This window comes from Lutra lutra, chromosome 7 (genome assembly GCF_902655055.1).
Source record: "Lutra lutra chromosome 7, mLutLut1.2, whole genome shotgun sequence".
In the NCBI taxonomy this organism is placed as follows: domain Eukaryota; kingdom Metazoa; phylum Chordata; class Mammalia; order Carnivora; family Mustelidae; genus Lutra; species Lutra lutra.
The window spans coordinates 133,079,786-133,097,906 of record NC_062284.1 but is presented as its reverse complement, the minus strand read 5'-3'; the positions used below and the strand labels follow the sequence as shown (position 1 = coordinate 133,097,906).

Here is an 18,121-nt window from a genome sequence, read left to right as displayed (position 1 = left end):
TCTCATACTCAAGGCTTTCTCTGCCACTCTGCTCTTATTGTTGAGTCTAATTGTCTTCTTTTCCATTTTGGCAATTTTGTCTCTAGATCATACACTAACTCTCCCTCCCTCTTTCCCTCACCTTTTTTTTTGTTTTTAGATTTTTTTTTTTTAATTTGACAGAGAGATCACAAGTAGGCAGAGAGGCAGGCAGAGAGAGAGGCGGAAGTAGACTCCCTGCTGAGCAGAGAGCCCGATATGGGGCTCAATCCCAGGACCCTGAGATCAGGACCTCAGCTGAAGGCAAAGGCTTAACCCAGAGCCACCCAGGTGCACCCCTTCCTTTGTTTTTGATTGATATAAGATGTTTCAATTTCTGAATTAAAGCCATAAAGTCACAAAGAAGTTAGAAAGTCACTAGCATTGGGATGTCTACAGCCTCTAAAATTCCGGCTACTGGACCACTACCTGTGACCAATAATATTGCCAGTGGCTTGTACATGCAATCGCATTTTAGGGAAATCAGCTTAATTTAAAAACACTTAAATAGACCATTGTGGGTTTTTTGTTTTTTTGTTTTCTTTTAGTTTATTTATTTAAGTAATCTCTACATCCAACATGGGGCTTGAACTCACAACCCACAGATCAACAGTTGCATGTTCCATCAACTGAGCCAGCCAGGCTTTTGGACACTATGGTTTTAAAAAACATCCTTCACAGGTTTCAGGCCATGTTATCCCAGTAAGAACTTAAGGCAGTTGGGGGTGCCTGGGCAGCTCAGTCAATTAAACTCTTAATTTCAGCTCAGGTCATCATTTCAGGGTTTTAAGACTGGGCCTGGCATCAGGCCCCATGTCTGGCGTGGAGCCTGCTTAGGATTCTCTCCCTCTCCCTGTACCCCATATCTTTCAAAAAAAAAAAAAAAAAAAAAAGACAAAAAAACAAAGCAACAACAACAACTACAACAAAAGCCCAAAAAAACACTTAAGGCAGATGGGCAAATTAAGCCAGAGAGGTTCAATGACTTGCAGAAAATCCAAAAGCTGGTCAATAGTGAAATCTTGATTAGAAATCAGTCTTCACTCTTGCCAACCTTTCTTCTTCTCTGATTCCAAAAGCCTCCCTTGTGGCAAGTTACTACTGCCTTTATTTCTTAATATGTTTTTAGCAAAGACAAAAATCTTAGCATTAGTGCTCGGCTTTAATTTTGATCTGTGTATGATGGTAGGCTGGATACAAATGATGCTGAAAACCTAGAGTAGGGTTACATGAAAAAAAAAAGTCTCCTGGATGAGCTATATTGTCTTTGCTCTAAGCTTCATTGCCTTTTGGTATTCATAAAGAATGCTACACCAATCCTCTAACATTTAAGGCTTCCTTAATTGCCCTTTATGTACTTTGTTCAAAACAGTTTTGAGTGTCCTGTTTGAGCTTTCATCTCTGGACTTCTCCTCATGTAAACAGGTGGTTAAACAAGATCTAATTCCAAAGTTCCCACTATCCAGTCCCTTGATTTCCAACAGAATAACTGAGTATATCTGGAACATAAACTGAGGATTCTCAGTCATTCTCAAGTTTGTCGACGTCCTTGGGTTCATTTTATCAAAATGTTTCTCTTCCCAAAGGTGAGATATTATATAAAATAATGTAAATGAAAGTTAATTGCATTTGGAGTTTAAACTATTTAAAATAACTACAGTAGTTCTGAGGGAGTAAAAGGCAGAGTTAGAATAATCAGTTGGAACACAATTCAAGGCTGGACTTCTACTTGATAGTTAAGAATAAAGGTTTTGGCTAGGAAAAAAACAAAAACCAAAAACCTTTTATAGAGTCTCAAAGGAAACTTTATCCCAGCAAAACAACACTGAAGTAGGGGAGCTGCTTGGGCAGATTCATACTCACATTTTATTTTATTTTTTTTTTTAAGATTTTTTATTTATTTATCAGAGAGAGAGGGAGAGAGAGCAAGCACAGGCAGACAGAATGGCAGGCAGAGGCAGAGGGAGAAGCAGGCTCCCCGCCGAGCAAGGAGCCCGATGTGGGACTCGATCCCAGGACGCTGGGATCATGACCTGAGCCGAAGGCAGCTGCTTAACCAACTGAGCCACCCAGGCGTCCCTCATACTCACATTTTAAATCACTCCCTTTGGCTGATTCTTCTTTCACAGCAAACAGGCTGGTCATGTAGATCAATCTAAATAACTGAAAACAAAAACTGCCCTTTCAGATTCTCTGAGTATTAATGGACCCTTGCTTTGTCCAGAGGTCAAGACATACCCAGTCTTTGGTCCCTTTCTCTCTCGGGAAGAACAGTTAAGGCCTTCCAGTCACCAACCTTCCTCTACCTGTGTCTAGTTCCACACAAGCTTCTCAGGGCTCACTCATATTTTCTCTATTATTGTGGTTTCTGAAAAACCTCTCCAGCTTCCATTTCCATTAAGCAAACATTTGTTTTTCTTCCAAAAGAGATTTCAAGGGGGAAAAAATGCATGCTAGGTATCTGTTTTCATGGAGTGAAAAAGTGCAGAGTCATACCAGGTGTTCAGAGTAAAATAAACAGTAGATTTTAGAGAAAGCAAAGGGTGAAAACATCCAGTACCTTCTGCTTTCAATCCCTATCTTCCAACACCATTTCTAATGTTATTTTTCTTTAAGATTCACTAAGAATGGTATTAGAAAGGCTTACAATTGAGAATATATAGAATGGCATCCCTTTTCATGTGACCCCAGCCCACAAAGTTTGCTCATTTTGTCAGTCTTTGCTCTAAATGTCACCTTCTAGAGAATTTCTCTGTCTACTTTATTTAAAATTGCAACCCACCGGGCCACAAGCACTTCTACCTTCCTTCCCTGTTTATTTTTTTTCCATAGCACTTTCCATCTTCTGTATAATTTATACTTTAGTGTTTTTGTTTTTTTCAGATTCCCTGCTCCCTGCCATCCTCAAGTGAGCTATCTATGGGTGGGAATTTTTGTCTGTTGTATACGCTGATGTGTTCCTGGCACTGGAACAGTGCTAGCACACAGTAGGTATTGAATAAATACTCTGAAAAGATGAACAGTGACCCAATAACTCAGGCACTGGCTCCTATCCTATCCATTTAACAAGAATATAATAGCTAACTTCTTTCCAACAGGAGATTAATTACCGACCCTTTGGAAGATCACGATTTCAAACTTCCACAAGGCAGGATTGTTTTCCCAAATGTGTCAACTATATGTTTTCTATGCTACTCAAAATAAAGCAGCTAGTCAAATTTACTTCCTACAGACTGGGGAGCATACACATTCGTGTACTGAAATTCACTCCTCTCAGAACTGGTCTTCTCAACATCTCTTGCTCACTTTCATCTCTTCACCCGAACAAAGTCCCCTCATCAATTCTTTTGAGACCTTGGTGCCAGCTACTGTTTGTCACTGTTCTCATTTCCTTCCAAGGTCTTTTCAATATACCTTTGTCTCTAGAGTAAACACTAATACTCCCTAGGCACCCTCCCTAGAGCTTCACACTCTGGAGTCCCTTCTTCGTGTCACCCACAGACAGACAATCCCACAGAACCTGGGTCCCATTTGGGTGCTCACCTGCTCATGTCTGCCTGTTCCCCCATGAATCCTTGCTTTCACTGTTGGTTGCCTTTTGCTCTTTGCCCCTATTTCAGCCCTTCTGAATCAAGCTAGCTTCATGAACCACATTCACCTTTGTGCTAGTTTGCAAATAACTACGTGGCGTTTTGTTAACTCATTCCATTCTTGATCCTTCACTCCTCCCTTAGTCACTTTTTTTTTCTGGGTACACATGATTGTCTGGTTCATCTACTTTTGTGAGAGTTAACTGCCAACTAGTAGCATTATTGCTTGTAGGGCCAAAGTTGCTCAGGAACTGAATTCTGTGTTTTTACACAGGACATTGATTATCTACTAATGTTTTTATATTATTAAATAACATTATATTTATAGTTACAAAATATGTAACTACATAATAATGTTATCAATTCCCTACTATTTCATGTTTTTACAACCTTAGCCCAAGAGAAGAAAGTTAACTGCATTCCTCGATAGCTTCTATCCTTGTGATGAATTTAGAAAGCTGGGTATTAAACTAATTAACAAGCATTTACTGAATGTCTAATGTACACCAGACACTGTGCTAGCTTAGATACAAAAGAGGAATCAGATACAGGCCCAGCTCTTGGGGCTTCAGCTTACTAGAAGAAAAAGACAAGTAAACCAACAGCTATAATATACATACTATGAGAAGTTCTCTTATGGGAATATGCAGAATATTACAGGATTGGACTTAAGAGGAAAGTAACTCATCTCAGAAGGGGAAGGGTGGAGGTAGGAAGGGAGAGGGCGGCTCCTTAAGGGATAAGAGGCCTAAGCTGAGTCCTAAATTAGAGGTAGGAATTAACCTGGTGAAGTGACACAAGGAGAACCCTGAGAAACTTTTAAGTATTAAACAGATGGAGTATAGAGGACCAGAATAGAGCACAAGTGTGAGAAAGGACCTGAGGGCACTGAATCAGACTTCAAAAAAGAGTGGACTTAATTTCATTTAACAGTTCCATGGTAACACCTGCCTGTTAATTAAATCTTTCTATTCCCTCCCAAAACAAATATTAATATTGACTGAACTGAATAAGATGACACAGTATTTCTCAACAGTTTAAAATAATAGAATGGGACAGATGACTTGAAAGTTCCACCAGAAAATCTTAGGGAAGCTCCCACTGCCAATTCTCCTGAGCCCCACAGAGAAGTTGGTTTTTAACAAAGTTAAAAATTAAACATAATTCAAGTTTAAAATGTAACCAGAATGAAAATTTTAAACAATAAGCTGAGCTACAGAAATGGATTAGCTAAACAACACAGAGCATAAGTTAGTCAAGCAAAGCAAAACCACGACTGGTCTAATTAGTTAAGTCTGAAACAGATTCAGCACAGTGAGGAATGCCTCATTTGGGAATATAAGTTAGGACCTACATACCCAATACCAGGGACCAGGGCCCTGGAACACTCTGCTATCTGAATGGTGACTAAGGTGAAGGTACATGATTGCTATCTTTTGTATATTGTATATCAATTGTATATCAATCAAACTCAAGTACTAAGCCTGGAACGTGTTAGATATCAGTAAATTTCTCATGAATAGACTTGGTACAATTGAGTTAATAATATCTGGAGACAAAAGCATCAGGGAAGGGGGTACCGCCTTCCCCAGTGTCTTACTATGGCTATGTATCACATACCCAGTTCCCCATTTGAATCTTATTTATTCACATATTCATTCATTTAGCCATTCCAGAAATTATCAGTTGCCCAGTGCTACTTACAAGTATGGCACGCAAAGATGAATCATCTTAGACCTGCCCTTTAAGAGAATACAGTACACAGGAAAAAAAAAAAAAACAAAACAAAACCATGTGTCCATTAACTACCTCTGTAAAGTTAAAATGTGACAAGTAGCTCAGTTACCACGCTCTGAGACTTCAAAGCAGAGAGAGATTATGTCTATCTGGAATAACTGAGAAGGCTTTGCAAAAGAAATAGCATTTGAAGAGGGTCCTGAGAAGGGGCATTAAGACAGGAGAGGAGTGGTTTTCATGAAACAATGATTTAAGACATGAAGGTAGAAAAGGGATGGAGGCCTCTGGGGAATAGCGAACATACCAGTCTGACTAACTGTGACAGGAAATAAAGTTGGAAAGGCAAAGTCAGGTCAGACAGTACAGCACACCAAATACTTGAGTTTAGACAAAACTCTGTAGACAATGGGAAGCCACTGAAGACAGTGAGTAAGGGAGTGTCACAAATATGAATCTGGCTGTTAGATGTAAGAAAGACTGAAGTGGGGAGACTTAGTAGGCTCCATTCCAGTGTCTAATTCTACAAATGTTCCCTGCTGCCCACTAAGTGCGAGGTGATGGAGAATTAAATGTGAATAAACGGACGTTTTGATTCAAGATGCCCAGTCTGGCAGGGGTGACATAGACACAAACAACTACACCTTCTTAAGTTAATCATAAAAACACTAAAGGAACCCCAAGTCTTAAAGGACTAACTACCTACAGGATTAGGAAAGGCATCATGAGATGACATTTGAACTGATAATGCACAATGACCAGAACTACATAAATAATACAGACATGTGGATAAAGACCAGAGGGACTACAAAAAGATGAAAAGAGGTAAGTACACTATGGATGGTTTGATTTCATTTTTTGATTTCCTCAAAAATTTCTGTCATACGGATTTCAGAAACAAAACAAAAACAAAAAGTAGAGTGTAGTGGAAAAGTATAGAAGAGAGGGTAAGCATTTAATGCAGAGGAAAGACTGTGGCCAAAGGAACACAGACTGAGCTAATAGTAATAGCGGCTGTGACCTTAATGCTTGCCAAGCACTGTTAAGTATTTTATATATATTATCTCATTTAATCTTACAAAACCACTCCGTGAGGTAGGTTCTGTTTATTAACATCCCCGTTCTAGAAATGAGAAAACTAAGGCATAAGAAGCTAGGTAAGACCACATAGTAGCAAGCAAAATTAGTCAGAAATCAAACCCAAACAGTGTAATTCCAGAGTCCACAGTTTTAACCAGTAGATCAGCCAGGGAAGGGTTATCTGGAACGACTCCAGAGAAAAATGGATGTGGGGATGGGAGAAGAAGGTAGAGCAGAGAAGAATGATCAGAGATGAAGCTGAGAAGTGAGACCGGCATTGAAATGCAGAAGTCTTGCAGTAGTTTGATCTCCTGCCTATACACGACCAAAAACTTTTGATCTCTGTTCTGCTGATTCTACCTTCATTACATTCCCAGAATCTGACCATTTCTTTTTTTTTTTTTTAAGATTTTATTTATTTATTTGACAGAGATCACAAGTAGGCAGAGAGGCAGGCAGAGAGAGAGAGAGGAGGAAGCAGGCTCCCCGCTGAGCAGTGAGCCCGATGTGGGGCTCGATCCCAGGACCCTGAGATCATGACCTGGGCCAAAGGCAGAGGTTTTAATCCACCGAGCCACCCAGGCACCCCAGAATCTGACCATTTCTGATCACTCATTGCTACCACCTTGGCCCAAGCCACCATCATGTCTCATGTGATATACTCTAATATTGTCTTAACACTTCTCTGCTTTTATTCTCACTCTCCTGAGTCTATTTTTAATAAGCAACCAAAGCCATCCTTTTAAAATGTTACAGCAGGTCTCTCCTCACAAAATCCAACAACGTCTTCCCATTTCCCCCAGAGGAGCAAGATTCTAACAACAGCTTTCATGGATCCACTTATTCTGCCTCCCCTGACCCCCCATTACCTCTGACCTTATCTAAGTTTTCACCTTATTCACTCCCCCAATACGGACATCTGCATGCAAGTCAAACTTGCTCCTGCCTAGGGTCTTGCCCTAGCTGTCCCTGCTGTCTGAAACATACATCCACTTGATGAATTCCTGCAATTCCTCCAAATCATTGTTCAAATGCTACTTTCTTATTGAGACCTAGCTTTAATACTAACCTCCCTCCCTCATGTGTCCCTTACCTCTGCCCGCTCTCTCAATATTCCTTACTCCCATCTTTTTCTTCTTTCTATTGTACCTTATCACACTCTAACATGTTAGTTTATGTATTGTCTATTATCTGTGTTCCTCTGATAGAATATAAGCTACTAGAGAGTAGGAATCTTTGTTTACTGATATAGCCCAAGCATCTCACTTACTCAATGGAAACTGACAATAGGAATAAATTGCAAAGTGACATAAAAAGGAAAAAATGGGGCACCTGGTTGCATCTGTCTTCGTCTCAAGTCATGATCTCGGGGTCCTGGAATCAAGCCCTGCATCGGGATCCCTGCTCAGCAGGGAGTCTGCTTCTCCCTCTTCCTCTGTTCCTCCCTCATCCTTGTACTCTCTCTCTCTCAAATAAATAAAATTTTTAGAAAAGGGGGAAAATAATATATACTTATATAAATAGATTTTAAGAGAATTAATGAATGTCTAATCTAGTCATACTGTTTTGGAGAAACTATAATTTTATTTTTCTGAATCTATTAGTTTTAAAGCTATATTGAATTTCTTTAATCAAATACACTTTATTAAAATTGTGATAAGCTGAAATAACTTACCCCCCCCCCAAATCTAAAGGACACTAAACATCATTTACACTGTCTAAGTTCTCTGCTATTTATCAAACCAGTAAGTATTTGGGATGCTGCACATTGTTACCTACTGCAGCACAACAAATAATCTCAAAACTTAGTTGCTTAAAACAATAATATACATTAATTATCTCACAGTTTCTGTAGTTCAGGAATTTGGGAGCGACTTAATTGGGTAGTTCTGTCTCAGGGTTTCTCACGATATTAGCGTCAAGATGCAGGCTGGGGCTGCACTCAACTGAAGGCTTGACTGACACTGAAAGCCCACCTCCGAAATGGTTCACTCAATGGCGGAGAGCTGATGCTGGTTGTTGGAAGGAATCCTCAGCTGCTTTCCAAGTGGACTCTCCAAAGAACCTTGAATATCTTTACAACATGGTGGCTGGCTCCTCCAGAGTAGGAAATCCAAGAGAGAGCAAGGTAGAAGCAGCGATGTTTTTTTATGACTTAGCCCTATAAGTCATACATTATTACTTCCCCCATATTCCATTGGTCCTACAGACCAACCCTGACGAAATGTGTGAGAGGACAGGCATGAATACCAGGAGGCAAGGATCAGTGGGGGCCATCTGAGAGGCTACTGCAAGTTATAACCAGTATTTGCATAATATTTTGTGTTCATCCCTTTTTTTTCAGTTTATAAGTATTTCTATTAACAGAGCTTATACTCTTCTTGTTTTAGGAACTACATGTTATTCTAATGATATTAACTCTAAAAAATTAAAAACAGAATAGACTTAATTTCTCTGAAAATATCATATCCTACCACTTGATGCTTTTCATTTTTTTGTTATAGACATGATTTTTTTGCAAAGATTTTATTTATTATTTGAGAAAGAGAGTGCGTGAACACAAGCGTGGGGGGCGGGCAGAGGGACAGAATCTTTTTTTTTTTTTTAATTTTTTTTTTTTAAAGATTTTATTTATTTATTTGACAGAGAGAAATCACAAGTAGGCAGAGAGGCAAGCAGAGAGAGAGGAGGAAGCAGGCTCCCCGCCGAGCGGAAAGCCTGATGCGGGGCTCGAACCCAGAACCTGGGATCATGACCTGAGCCGAAGGCAGCGGCTTAACACACTGAGCCACCCAGGCGCCCCTTTTTTAATTTTTTTTTAATTTTTTTTAATTTTTTTTTTAAAGATTTTATTTATTTATTTGACAGAGAGAAATCACAAGTAGGCAGAGAGGCAAGCAGAGAGAGAGGAGGAAGCAGAGAGGGACAGAATCTTAAGCAGACTCCATCCACTCTGAGCCTGATGTGGGGCTCGATCTCATGACCTGGAGATCACAGCCTGAGCCAAAACCAACTGAGCCACCAAGGCATCTCTCATCCCAATATTTTACTCAAGGAAAAGCATTAAAGTCAGAAAAACTACAGTTCATACAAGATCCTGCTTGTTCCTAAGGATAAAAGGAATCTAAATACTTCAAAAAAGTCAGATATATTTAGGAAAGAGTAGGGAGAAAATAAACGACCCACTATATTTGTTAAGATTTTAACCATCCATTAATAACTGAATAATAGGGGCGCCTGGGTGGCTCAGTGGGTTAAGCCGCTGCCTTCGGCTCAGGTCATGATCCCAGGTCCTGGGTTCGAGCCCCACATTGGGCTTTCTGCTCAGCAGGGAGCCTGCTTCCTCCTCTCTCTCTGCCTGCCTCTCTGCTTACTTGTGATTTCCCTCTGTCAAATAAATAAATAAAATCTTAAAAAAAAAAAAATAACTGAATAATAAACCTAACAGTGAAATGAAATGCTCAATCAAGGAAAGTATAGAGTGAAAATAATTAACAGAATAACAACTTTCTTCATGCTATATATAGAAAGAAAATTTCCAATGAGACAATGGTAGCATTAATACTTAGGTACTGAAGAGATATCTGGTAGAAAGGGATAAGACTGACAACTGGCACAGATACGAAAACCACTGAAAACCTTTATAACAAGTATTTTCCGAACATCAACAAAATGAAAAGGGGTTACTAAGTAATCAACTTGCTTTAGAATGCTGCCAAAGAGCTGTAATAAGACTTGTAAGCATGGAAACTACACGGGAAGAGGTGGAACAGGGAGAACTTTCCAACAGCAGGAGTTGTGCTGGCGGCGAGGAGAGGATTCTCGCCCCAAGGGCCCAGCTCAAGTCTGACGACATTGTCCCAGGCAGATTCACAGATCAGAAGGCTGGTTGAATGAGATCTCTTTTAAGGTCTCTCCAATCCTAAGATCAAATACTCCCAGTAAAGGAATCAGAGTTGGTACATTGGTAGTTACCAAAAAATATAAAATCTTTCCTATAAACAGATCACTTCTTTCTGTACTTCATTCCATTTTAATCAAAACATTAGACAAGTGTTGAAAAGGCAGATTCTATACAATGAAACTATTTGGGTGTTATACCAAAATGAGATCAGGCAGTGCCTGACTTCATTCTTCATTGTTCCAGGCTTGACTTAGCTACAATAATCACTGCCTGGGGAAAGAAAGCTGTTGCTCTTGCTATCTCTCTCTCTCTTCACAAGTCACAAGGCCTTTTCTTACCCATTCATTGGGTAAGAAATTCATTTTCATACCCTTTACACAGGAAGAAACTACCAGTCAGGAGAGGGTTAACATAGCTCCAGTGAGCAAATAAAAACCTAAAGTGACAAACTATTTCTGCCATCAAACCCGTATCTATTGTGGGAGGCATTCATGTGCAGAAGAGTAATTACAAGGATCAGCGCCCTTTGTCACTGTTTACACTGGAATTTGTGGGAAGAGAAGTGAAAACTCATTTTCCCTTTCTTGTTACCAACTGAAAAACGTCTACTGCTTCAAATATGTTAAATCAAAATGACAAAAGAGAAAGACTGAAGTATTATGATGATACCTGATATATAAAGCAAGGAATAGAACTACCACATAAGTACATTTCTTCAAATGTGTCTAAAATGCTTCCCCTTAAAATAACATAACACTTATTTTAACAATGTTGGCTACAAATACTTCTAAAGTGACTTATGATTCAGGGTGATGATTATGATCATCAGTTATATTTTTCTGCAAACCTGGGATGCCTTTAGGGGCTACAGTTCTATAGGACTATTTGCCTGTCTGCCACCAAATGGTCCCAGATTGCCACGCTTTCTGAGCTAGTTTTCCCTGACATCATGCTATGTTATCACTGATGAGTGTTGTCATACACTTTCTTCAACAAGCTGCCATCACGTACTTTTTTTAAATCTTTAAAATCAATGGGATGTAAATCAGAGAGCCATAATTATTAGACTTATGTCAACTTATGCAAATGAGAGCCTCTCCAAAAGAATAAGGGGTGTAGACCTTGTGACAGGTCTTTTAGTGGCTCAGAGATCCCTTTCCATTGACTATGAGCTCTCAGGAATAAGAGAGCAGAATGTGCAGAAATGTGACCTCTAGAAAAGTGGGGTATTACTTTATATTAGCTACTTACCAATATCTTCTTTTTCTTCTGGGCATTCCCCTTTGTTTCTTTCAACTAATGTGCCATTTTTTTCAACCTACAGAAGATGGACATGGATAATTGTAAGAGCAAAGTTCTCTCTTGTCAGTATGCTTATTTTTGAGGTAGTATTCTCTTTCCACATTCATTTCTAATCTGTTCAGTCTCTGGAAACCAGATCACCACACTCATCTCCTGACTGACAGTCTAGTACTCTTGGCCTCTTTCATACTTTCTTCTCATTCAAACTACGACCACAGCCACTCATAAAATGACTTGTTTATAAAATCAGTAACAGCAAAAGGAGGCAAGTCACATGTCCTCTAAAAGCTAGTGTACATTTTTGTATAAATGTGCATGTGTGTGTCAATGTATGGGGCGCAGTGACTAAGGAGCTAATCCATAAGCAAAGTGGATAAAATCTAGTTTATGCACTTAATGGGGTCTTTTTTAAATTTTTTTTTTTGGCTGTGAAGAACTCATATAACAAGTTGCATGTTCCACAGTGTGATCAAGAGGGGCCATTTACTATTACATGTATGAGTACATGGTTAAAAGGCACCAAGCCAAATCCTAGTCCTAGGTACATACCCAGAACAACTGAAGATAAGGACTCAAATTTATTTCTGCACCGATGTTCATTACAGCATTATTCACAACAACCAGCGGTGGAAACAACTTAAGTGTCCATCAATAGGTATGTAAACAAAATATGATACATATATTCAATAAATATTATTTAGCTATAAAAAAGGAACGAAGTTCTGCTGTGCCTGGCTGACTCAGCAAGAAGAGCATGTGACTCTTGATCTCAGGGTCATGAGTTCGAGCCCCACACTGGGTGTGGAGATTACTTAAGTTAAACAAACTTAAAAAAAAAAAAAGGAATGAAGTTCTAACACATGCTATAATATCGATGAACCTTGAAAACATTATGCTAAGAAGCCAGATACAAAAAGATATATGATTTCACTTATATGAAATGTCTAGAATAGGTAAATTCATAGAGACAGAAAGTAGATTAGAGGTTACCAGGGACTGGGGGTGGGGAGAATGGGAGTTATTGCTTAACAGACTGAGTTTCTGTTGGGGTGATGACAGAGTTTTGGAAATAGATAGTAGTGATGGTTATAAAACACTATTAATATAATTAATATTACTGAACTGCACACTTAGAATGGTTAAAACAGCAGTTTTTATGTTATATATTTTACCATAGTAAAAACTTAAAAAAAAAAAAAAAAAAGCAGATGCAGGGGTGCCTGGGTGGCTCAGTGGGTTAAATAAAGCCTCTGCCTTTGGCTCGGGTCATGATCCCAGGGTCCTGAGATCGAGCCCTACATCAGGCTCTCTGCTCAGCGGGGAGCCTGCTTCCCTTCCTCTCTCTCTGCCTGCCACTCTGTCTACTTGTGATCTCTATCAAATAAATAAATAAAATATTTTTTAAAAATAAATAAAAAATAAATAAAATAAAATAAAAAAGCAGATGCAGGGGGGAGCCTAGGTGGCTCAGTTGGTTGAGCACTGGACTCTTGATTTCATGAGTCATGATCTCAGGGTTATGAGACTGAGCCCCACATCAGACTCTGTGCTCAGCAGGGAGTCCGCTTGAGATTCTCTTTCTCCCTCACCCTCTGTACAGCCCCCTTGCACGAAGGTGCTCTTTTTATCTCTCTCTCTCAAATAAATAAATAAATCTTAAAAAAAAAAAAAAGGCAGATGGGGCCACCTGGCTGGCTTAGTCGGTTGAAAATGCAACTCTGGATCTCGTGGCTGAGTTCAAACCCCACATTAGGCATAGCGCTTACGAAAGAAAGAAAAGAAAGGAAGGAAGGCAGGCAGGGCAGGCAGATGGAAACAAATGTAAGATCATAAGAGGAAACACTTTGGCTATGATTTCAATGAAACAATGGTTATGCCAACACTCCATCCTTTGGATATCTAACAGGTACACAGCCAATTATGATTTAAAATCTGAAGGTAGTACTGACACTCAGAAAATATCTTTAAGCATTTGAACTTATACAGTATCTTCCATTCTCCCAGAATGTTAAACTTACCTATGCAACATAGATCTGAAAATTACACATCCAAGAGAGGATTCAAACAAGGTTATAAATTCTAACTATGCAGCCCCCAAAGCAAACATTTTCAAAATATTTTGTTCATTACAAAACACACTTCTCCCAGTATACCTTTGGAATTCAAGGATGGAATGAGTAATATCTACCTCTAAGCATGCAATCTTGACATTTCTATTAAGTTTTCCTTTAAAACACTTAATATTGTATGTCAATCATTGAACTCAAGACACTTTATTTTTTCTTTTAAAGATTTTATTTATTTTACAGACAGAAATCACAAGTAGGCAGGGAGGCAGGGAGAGAGAGAGAGAGGAGGAAGCAGGCTCCCTGCTGAGCAGAGAGCCCGATGCAGGGCTTAATCCCAGGACCCTGAGATCATGACCTGAGCCAAAGGCAGAGGCTTTAACCCACTGAGCCACCCAGGTGCCCCTCAAGATACTTTAAACTAGCATCTCCAAATGTCCCCTTTTCCTTGGCACCCATGCCCCCCAACGCACACACACATACATACACAAACACACACACACAGGCTAAATGGATTCTCTTTTTTATTTCCTGTTTCTGTAAGTGGCATCACAGAGTCCCTAATTCGTAACTCCAAATCCTTACCATCTTTGAATTCTCCACTTTCATACCTTCTGTATTCTCATCTGTTACCAAGAACAGGTGATTTTTCCTTCACAGTATCTTTCCCATCTCGTTCTTTTCCCACCCACCCCACCCCAGTAACCTATTAGCCCCTAAATCCTGGCCTTTATTGCTTCAGACTTGGACTGTTACAGCTTTTAAATGGTCTTCCAATTACCAATATCTCTATTCTCAAATCCATACACAACTTTTTCCATCATTCTCCCAGTAGATTTTAACCCAAAGCATGTCAGGAATTCATTTATCTTTGAACACTGTACAACCTGCCATATATGTTTAACTAATGTCTGTTGAATGAATTAATGAATGCATAAATCACGTCACTCTCTTTAAAGCTTCCATCAATTTGGGACACCTGGGTGGCTCAGTTCATTGAGCATCTGTCTTTTGATTTCAGTTCAGGTCATGATCTCAGGGTTGTGAGATGGAGCCCCATGTCCAGCTCCACACTCAGTGGGGAGTCTACTTGAGATTCTCTCCCTCTCCTGCCCTTCCCCACTACTCGTTTGCTCCCTCTCTCTCTAAAACAAATAAATATATCTTTAAAAACAAAATAAAACTTTCATCAATTTCCCAGTGTTCGTAACAGAAGGTACAAACTCAAATACCTAACTACTTACTGGGGCCAAGCAGGAAATATAAGTGAGTAAAGGTGTAAACCAACAGGAAGTGGTGGGGACTACGGCAAGCTAGAGTACATATCCCACCTAAACGGGCAGTTGCTTGGTGCTGCCACAGACTGCGGCTGTGATAAACTACAGCCCCAGTACTGCCAGGTCTTCTGATTTTTTTTTTTTCAAGACAAACTGAAAGCACAGATTCCTGTGTGGAATCTGGTTTTTAAATAGTGACAACTAATTCCACTTAAAAAAACCACAAAAGCCACTGTGTACACTGGCAAAACACATCTATGAGTCAAATCCAGCCTTCAAGTTTCAAGTTGGTGTCTCTGCTTTGTAGAACAAAAGACATACTCCCTGCCCAACATTTGAAGTCCTTCACTGTGAATTCCCAGGCTACCTTAACCAAAGCTTTTTTGCCCACAACTGCATTCTAGACTAGAATTGCTCTAGTCTAGCAATTCTCAAACTTCAGGATGTATCAGAACCACCTGGAGGACTTGTTAATACATAGGCTGGTGGGCCTCAATGCCAGCATCCTGATTTAGCAGGTCTCCAGTGGGGCCTGAGAACCTCCATTTCCAATTTGTAACAAGGTCCCAGGTGATGTTGATGCTACTGGTTCATGGACCACACTTTGGGAACTACTGCTCTAGTTAAACATCTCCTTGTCTCAAACACACACTGAATTTTGCTCACATGATTCTACCTTTCCAGAAAGCCTTCCCTCTTCCTTTCAGCCCACCTTCTATAAGCTTTCTCTATAAGAGCCTTTCATGTCCCCAAATTCCTGCAGCACTTATGCCATCTCCCCTTTATCCATCACTGCTTGGTGTTTTGTTTTTTTTTTTAAGATTTTATTTATTTATTTGAGAAAGACTGAAAGAGGATGAGACGGGAGAGGGTCAGAGGGAGAAGCAGACTCCCTGCCGAGCAGGCAGCCTGATGCGGCACTCAATCCTAGGACCCCAGGACCATGACCTGAGCCAAAGGCAGTGGCCCAACCAACTGAGCCACCCAGGTGCCCTGTTTGGTGTTTTTTATTGTAAACTGTTTGTATATTGGTGTAGTGAAGCTGTGCATTCTCACAGATCAATGCTCAGGTCAGTACCTTATATGCCTGACTATAAGCCACTTGAAGGCTTGTACTCCTCAAGCTGTCAGGTAGCATGGTATACAGATGGTACTCATTGACCTTTTTTTTTTTCAAGATTTATTTATTTGAGAAGAGAGAGCGAATGAGTGAGAGAAGGGGCAGGGGAAGAGAAGTAGAGAGTGGGAAGCCAGATGTGGGGCTCAATTTTACAACCCTGAGATCAAAGCCTGAACCCAAACCAAGAGTTGGACACCTAACTGACTGAGCCAGCCAGGCGCCCCCCTCACTAAACATTTCTTAAATGAACATCTGACAGATTCATGACACCGAAGTGCAAATATATGGGACTGAAATTTGAGTGTGTAATTTTTCTTAGAGAACTTTTAGTCCTGTGTAAAAGTTTTGTCAGAATGGACAGATAATAAAAATTGGATACCTTGCAAATAAATTGCTAGTGGTAATAATTATCTTATTATATATTAAAAATAAAACAATTAATGTTTTAAAAAAAACCATAAAACCCTACTTTTAAAATTGATAACAGTAAACCCTTGATCTCCAGGATTTCTTATCCCTTGCAGGGGTGTGAACTAGTCAATATCACAATATAATACCTATTTAAAAGAATTCTGTATTTGTACCAAGGACAATAAAAAGGAAGATGAAAGTAACCAACTCTCCATGATATCTGGAAACACTAATTAGTCCCTTCAGATACTGTTTGGATAATACATTTGTGCATGATTCAAAACCCTTTATGAAAACAAAAATCAAAAGTTGTTCACCTACTTTCCTCCACCTATAGAGTTGCATCTGCGATCAGGTGATTTCAAGGATGATTTATGAGTAGAAACTTGAGTCTCCAGGTGGAACAAGAATAGAGCCACAGATGACTTTACAGAGTAAACCCAATTTGGGAACTACTAAAAGAGACAATTAGAAATACTATATACTATGAAAAAAAAATCAGGAAATATATATTTTGATATGTAGTCCTAAGTTATCTGGCTTTTTGAACAACTCTACACTTGATATTACAATCAATAGGACAAGAGAAAAGTCATCATTTGGCAAGGATAGAGAATCCAATTCAGAAAAAAAAAAATCAACAAAATCCCCCCAGGAGCATATGAAGTACATTTAGAGCTTTAAGCTAGCACAGATGTTACCTTATATCAGGTTACTTGTCGTACCCAGGAGGACCATAACGACCTTGTCTGCATGAGGATTCAGCCAAGATACTCCACATTTCTATGTTGACCGGGAACTATACAAACTGGGGGGAAAAACAATTGTAAAGCCAAGTCAACAAAACACTTAAGTGGCTTATTCCCAGTTTTAAAAGCATTAGCATTCTAAAAAATAAAACAAAGCATATTCACTCAGCAAGATAATCCTGAAACTTCACAGTAAATTTACCTACCAGAAATTATGGAAGGAAATGTTATCAAATGAATTGCTAAATAGCAACTTCCTACTCTACTATCTGTATCATTAGCTGTTTCTCGCTAACAGATGACTAAATAATAATATCCAGTTCTTTGGCAGAAAATGTGAGGTTCAGAAGACTGCAAATTCTAGAACCCCTCTACTATAGTATAAATATGGGCATTTCTCTTAGCCATAGTCATATCACAACATTTTTAATTACAAATCAAACTTATGGTCAATATAAATGTATGATAAAAAACTATAAAGTATATGTAATTTAAAGTATTATGTGTACATTAAGAAATAATCTTGTTACAATCAAATTTTCATGTTTATAAATGAGTCTATAGGCCTGTGTTCAAACAAGGGAAGTCTTGGACTGACTTTCATATTATATAATAACCAATTTTAAGCATTCCAAATATATAGCCTGTATAGAAAATGCCTAACCTCTCTTTTCTGCAAGTTATCAATAGGGTGTACTTTCAGAACCTCAGACAAAAATCAATCCTAATTTTATGGATCCCGTATCAGAAGAAATTCTTCAAGTGTATGGTGATTCCACCATGGACCCACCAGAGTGTGACATACAAACAGAGGGTAAGTGCATCAGAAATACAGTAAGCCACCAGAGGGGAGGGGATGGAGGGTTGGGC

At 39.2% G+C, this 18,121-nt stretch overlaps 1 protein-coding gene across 10 annotated transcripts in view; it reads right to left on the bottom strand.

Annotated features, from left to right (window-relative positions):
• Positions 1-18,121, bottom strand: part of ENTPD5 (ectonucleoside triphosphate diphosphohydrolase 5 (inactive)) — a 46,250-nt gene that overhangs the window by 18,156 nt on the left and 9,973 nt on the right. For 3 of the 10 annotated variants that reach the window (XM_047739358.1, XM_047739367.1, XM_047739362.1), the window contains exons 2-4: positions 17,204-17,310; positions 11,578-11,644; positions 2,109-2,181 (exon numbers count right to left, since the gene is read on the bottom strand). The gene's annotated coding sequence lies outside the window, so the exon portion shown is untranslated. Of the gene's footprint in view, positions 1-2,108; positions 2,182-3,561; positions 3,681-8,398; positions 8,520-11,577; positions 11,645-17,203; positions 17,311-18,121 lie in introns of those variants that run through there. The other 7 variants (XM_047739360.1, XM_047739364.1, XM_047739359.1 and 4 more) reach the window with 5 other exon arrangements.